We start from the raw sequence: 6803 nt of genomic DNA on the forward strand, positions 1-6803 counted from the left end.
ACATTAAAAATACAACTCAACCGTATCAAAAAAAACCCCAAATTTATTTCCTACAAACACCAAATAATCTTCAAGTTCTAAATTAAAAACTCTTAAAAAAACAAGAACCATCAAAATGTACTTCAAATATAGAAAAGCTTAAACGTATAAATTAATATTTGTCAAAGCCCACAAAAAATATAAAACAATCTAATCAATATCCTGCATTAAAAAAAAACCCACTATACAAATTAGTACCATTTGCAATGTAACATAAATAAAAAAAATTTACTAAGAAACATATTTCCCAATATTCCACCCTGTAAAGATATAAGTAATAATCACAACTCAACAATTTAAAATTTCTCCAAAACAAAAATACTTTTAAAACCTTCACTATTTATAAATAATAACCTTCAATAAGTTAAGTATTAATAAAATCAAACACAATTAAATGTCAACACATTTAAATAAATACACTAAGTTTCTTTTTATCACTTCAATATTCTATTAAAATTAAGTTGATTATTCCTTACTATCAAAATTCAATCCATCTAAATTTAAATGTTATTTAATAGAACTTCTCCTAAATGTTATTAAAAATCATTTATCTAAACTATAAAGTATAAGGGTAATTTTCTTAAAACAAATAAAACATCTCCAATAAACAACTAAAATAAAACACTAACAAACACCTATTCAGAAGTAAAAGAAATACAGTGTATTATATCATCAATTTCATCAAAAATTCTTTTCTTCATCACAATCTCTACTATTTTTATCTTTTATAAATAACACCAAAAAATAGTAATTGCTATTAATAGCATAGATTTTTAAATTTTTGCTCTATTTATTTAATATATAAATATTTTTAAAGTTATCCTGATTTCTTCAAACACTTACTACTAATATGCTAGTTATATAATACAAATATATTAATTTTTATACTAAACATTATTTATTAAATATTATTATAATATTGACAACCAACTTGCATAAACTTTATCATCTCTTTATATAATTATCTAAAAAACACAAAAAATTTCTACATCCTACTTTTTTTATTCTCTATTTATACAGCTCTTAAACCAAGTTAACTAATCTCTACACTAACTCTACAATTTAACCTAATGTTATCTCACAATTTTAAATATTTTTCAAAATTAAAAAAAAGATAAATGAAACTGCATTAAAAACCTCCTCCAAACTGTTAATCTTATCACTTTCCTCAGTTATTATTACAAAATCACTTCAATATAAAATCCAACTACAACATTAATTTCTTTTTCTAAGTTTCACACTAAGTAATGACTCTCTCATACATTTCCTCCACCTTCACACTCTCAATATCCAAATCCAAACTCACAATCCTGTCCATAACCACTTTCAAATCTTTAAAAGAAGTTTACTATATTCAAAGCATCTCTATTCTAAAAAAACTACTAAAAAATCCAATTATTAAATAATGTAATTAATCTTGAATCCTAACATTTTTACTCTTAACTACTATTTTTAAAAACATTATACAAAAATATATTAAGTAACATCCACCAATTAAAATTTAAACTGTAACCAAACCCTAACTCTACCTAAATAAAATAATTAACAACAAACCCAAATGTTTTTCTACATCAAAAATAAAATTCAAATCATTTTAACTTAACAATTTAACTTTATCAATATAACAAATAAACATATTTTTAAAATAAACTTAAAAAATCATTATCCAACTTTCCAATAATTTAACATTTATCAACTGTTATAAATTCTAAAATAATGTACAATCTTTTAATACTTACTAATTATATAATTTCACCTATGTTACTAATTATAGATATTGTCTATGGAATTCATAATTATCAATTTCTTCTTTACTACATACATTATTTTACTCATATTTCTTCATACATATTACTGAAAAATTATAATAATAACAACTTATATCATTATATTGCAAATCTCTATATAATTTTATAAAACAAAACTTAACAATGCCTTAATTGACATATCCAAACATAAAGTTTACTTATATCTCAACAAGTACAAAAACCCAAGTAAATTTCAATAAGAAACATAAAACCAGATCACACAAAAAACACACTCACCACTGCACAAATAAAACACCAACATAAATACAAGGATAAATTACACTATGTAAATACAAATGTAAATTACACAAGAATTGCAACTTACACCTAACATCTTGTACAACACCCACAAAGAAACTATAAACTTTAAGTTTCTTTATAAATATAAAAATCAATATTATAAAAATCTTATTACTTAATAACTTACAAATTATAAAATTCTATCAAACATTATACTTCTACTCTATTTTATTTACTTTTAATTATATCACTTTACCAATTAACCAACCGAAAACAAACATTTAAGTAACTTTAACTAAAGTTTCAAGTTTACTTAGTATTCATCTATCACTACTCAAAAAATCCATTCTTTACTTAATATACCAATAAAAAACTTTATAAATAATCCATATAATTAAAAACACCTTACATTAACTCTTAATATAAAAATGATTACCAATTTAAAACAAAAGTCATTTATCCATCAATAGTAATCAAAATATAAAAGTAATTTTAAGCCTTGAAACTTAAAATAAAAATGGTAGCATCACTTTTCATACCACCTATTACTTCAACAACACTAAAACAATTAAATCTGTTAAAATATTATCTCAATAAACAATCTAATTCTGCATCCCTTACACTAAATAACTTCGTAACAAATATCAAAAATATTAAACACGCAGTTTTACAAAAAACCAATAAATTTTCTTTTATTAACACAGAAACATAAATATAAAAATTTAATAAAATGTATAAATTTATCTAATCACACAAAATCTACTTATAAAAACGTACAACTTTAAGAAATATTAAAAAAAAGAATAATAAAACATAACAATAAATAAAATTTAACACTATAATTTAAAAAATTTATAACAAAATTATACATTTTAATTATATTATAATAATAATACTAATGATAACACCTTATTTATGTTAATATATGCAACAAATGCTTAACAAATCCATTAATAATTTTTTTTTTCATACAGAGAGAGAGGGAAGACGTGGGAATGGGAAAACCAGAAACTCCCACAGACACTGAAAGATTTGATCTGCAGCCTCGGGAGAAGCTGGGATTGATGTACCAATACAAGACACGGGCATTAAGCAGGAAAAGAATAACATAAAATAAAATAACTTCTGTTTCTGTGGCTGTCAGTAAGAGCCTGCCCCGAGTGAGTGAGAGAGAAACTGTGTGGGCACGATGGGGAAGGGTTTGCAGGGCAGGGCTGGGGCTGTGTGCGCTACACTGAGAGCTGACAAGTTCCAACAGAAGGCATTGAACAAAAGTACCCTCAGTGCGGCAGAACTGAGCAGAGGTGCTGGGTTCCAAAAGCCAAATAAACCCCGGGGTTAGAAAGTTCTGGCCTGCCTTGGAACACAGAACTTGTGGCTGCTCCTGGGCCGCAGCAGCTGCTCGCTCTGCAAACCCTCACGCTCCCAGGCGGGTGTTCACCTGAGCACTGAGTGCTCCCGGCCCAAGAGCAGTCCCATCCCTTCCTTGCTAACAGCACAGGGAGAAAAAATGAAAAAAGATCACTCTGGCCAGCAGCGCTCTCTCTCTCTGCGTGGGTTAGGGGCAGGGCCCTGCAGGGAGCAGGGCGCTCCAGCACCGACAGCCCGAATCCAGAGCAGATCCACGGGGGAGCAGCGGGCTGGGGACAGCTGGGGACAGCAATGAGCAGAGCCCATCAGCCTCCCTCTGGGGCTGGGACTGCATTTAGCACACAGCTCATACCAGCTGTGGGACTTACACACCTCAGACTCCTTACCACAAACCAGTTCTGGTCTAGCTCTCAGGGTGACCTGCACCTCCTCCCCAAAAACCACAGGAATTAGAATTTCCTGCTGGTTTTACAAACTTCACGGCAGCTTTGCAAATGCAAATCCCAGCAGGGCCCTGCTTTCCAGAGCACCCATCCTCAGCCATCTCCACTTCCCTGGAAAACTGCTCCAGCCCCGGGCTGTACCAAGGTGAGCACAAGTCTGGAGAGGTCAGAAACCTCACCTGGACTGCTGCACTCGGAGTGAGATCCAGATACAAATGGAATTCCAGAAACAGCCTCCAAAATGTTCCATAATCACACCTTTAAAATGGCTCCACAGAGCAACAGCTCCGGTGCCAGAGCAGCACCTGCACGAGTCCTTGTGCCAGCCCTGGCTCCCTGAAAAACACAATAAACCAACATCACACAGGCCTTGTTTGCAGAATTCCTGATCCAAACCTCACCTGTCCTGCCCAGCATTGAGGGAAATCTGACACAGTATTCACAGGTAACCTTTGCTGAGAGCAGCCATCACCCCAGTCCTCCAGCCTGGGCAAGGTTTTGTAGTGAATGGACCCAACTTCTAACCCTGAACCTAAATTTCTGTCAGCTTTTGTTAGAAAGATACTGGAGAGAAAATCATACAACAGATTTAAAACAGTGCACAAGGAATAACCGGCCCAGACAAAAGCAAACCACCCCCATCTCTGCTCCACCCCATTTCTCCCAGTTTTGGGAGAAATACTGATATAGTTTGTAAATACTCCCCTTCCATGCTGCACTGTCCTTCACTGCACGTCCCTGGAGAGGATTTGCTCCATTTTCTGTGCCCAGCAGCAGCTCTGCAGCCCAAATCCCACTCCTCGCAGACACAGCCTGAGCAGAGCTCAGGCAGTGTTCCCAGCAGCAATGCAATTCCGAGTTCCCTGGATTGCTCACGGGGCACTCGCAGCAATCTCCCCTCAGCCCAGACTCTCTGTGCTCAGAGGGAAGCGCAGCCCGATGGGACACAGCTCTGGCACCACATTCCCCTTGTTCCTGCTGGCCTGGAAAGCCACAGATAAACCCAGTCCCTCCGACCTTGCACCCTGAACCCCAGGAGAGCCGGAGCTGAACCCAGATCCCAGCGCCCTGCACGGCTGCGCTGACACCAGCACAGGCTGAGCGCTGCCCAGCACCGTTCCTCATTTTCCTCCCTCTGCTCCCAAATCCTGCCAGCCCTGCCCTGCAGTTCCTGCCCCAGCCCCAGCAGAGGCTGGCACCCAGCCCTGCAGCAGCTGGCAGAGCTGGGAATGCACCGAGAGCTCGGCTCCCCGGGCTCCCAGCCCCAGACCAGTCCTTGGGTGCCCGAACAATGCACAGCCTGCCCCCCTGGGCACAGCCAAACACCACAACTCCGTCAGCCCCAAGGAACTCTGGCATTTGCCTCTTCCCTGCTGCCCTTTCCCAGCACACAGAGGTAGGGCTGGGCTGTCAGAAATGGCATTCCCGAGGCACTTAATCCCAGCAGAGAGGAAAAGGGGAACCCTGCGTCCCTCTGACTTACCCCACAGCGTGGGCAGGACCAGGAGCCCTCCAGCGCACACCCCTGGTGCTGAAGCCTCTTGGCTCTGGCTGCTTAAACACTGAAGCTTCTGGCAAAGATGGGAGGAATTTAATGATTTCTCCTGTCCTGAAAGAGAGGAGGAAAAGAACATTAAGTCCACTGTGGAAGCCAAAGGATCCCGGCTTTCACACTTCTGCTGGGATTGCTCACCATGGGGTTTTATCCGTGAGAGGGGACACCAATTCAAATATAAAAGTGCCCTTTTCCTGCATTTTTATTCCTAACTATTTCATTAAAAGGAAGCTCATTTCTCTATTGCATTCTTAACCTAATTGTAACAGAACCATTTTTATCCCAGGCCCCACTTGTCAGTCATTCAATCCTTTACCACAGGACTTTATACAAAGGAAGGGACACCTGGTGATGTGTCACAAGAAATCCCAAAGAGAAATGTGTCCAAAACCTCACAGAGAAAGGTTTCAAGGCATTCCAGTGCACAGACAGCTGCTCATGCCTTGTCAGGCCACACCAGTTCTGTCACACCCACCTGAGCTGTGCAGGCGAGGCAAAGGCTGCCCTTCCTCCCAGGGAACACTGTCTGAGACCACAGAGAGCATCCTGGGTGAAAGGAATGAAATGAAAATGTTTTCTGGCAGAAAATGAGCGTCTGTAATCAGAACCTCTGGACAGATTTAGTAACACCACTTTCAGATGATAAATACAGGCCATGCCCATCCTTCCAGGCCAGGTGAAACCAGGAAGGAGAACTACAGGAAAAGCAGGAAGACAGAGCCCCTATTTGGATATATATAGAATGCCCCTGGTTTGGTGGTTTGCCTTTGCTCCTAAGCTTTGGCTTCACCCCCTCTCCAGAGGAGCAGGGAATTCCTCCAGGGTGAGGGGGAGTCTGGTCCCACTCCAGGATGTGTCCAGTAAAGGAGGGAAGTTGTTTAGAGTAAGTGAGCAGTGTTTTTGTTACACACAAAAATCAAACCAAACAAACACTGAATTGGACTACACTGAGCTGCAACACGAAGTGTTCACAGCAGGCAGAGGCCGGAGGAGCACACAGCACCCAGAAGTACCATTTCACCGAGGCGAGCGGCTGTGGCGGGCGGCGGTGCTGCCGCCGTGTGGGCAGAGAGCGGCACTGCAGCCCCGCCGGGGGCTCGGCACTCGCTGCAGCTTCCCAAGATGGCGGCAAAAAGGGCGGGAAAATCGAGGCGCCGAGTCCGTCCATGGCAAAGACAAGAGAGCGGCAGGAAGGGAAGGCAAGGCTGGCAGGGGAAAAGGCAAAGCAAGGGTAGACAAACTAAGCAAGGCAAGGCAGGAGATGGGCATGCAAGGCAATGGTGAGAGGCCAAGGCAAGTCTAGGGTTGGCTTTGTCAGGAAGGACAAGGTAATAAAAGCTGACAGGG

Source organism: Taeniopygia guttata, chromosome 5 (genome assembly GCF_048771995.1).
Source record: "Taeniopygia guttata chromosome 5, bTaeGut7.mat, whole genome shotgun sequence".
Lineage (NCBI taxonomy): Eukaryota > Metazoa > Chordata > Aves > Passeriformes > Estrildidae > Taeniopygia > Taeniopygia guttata.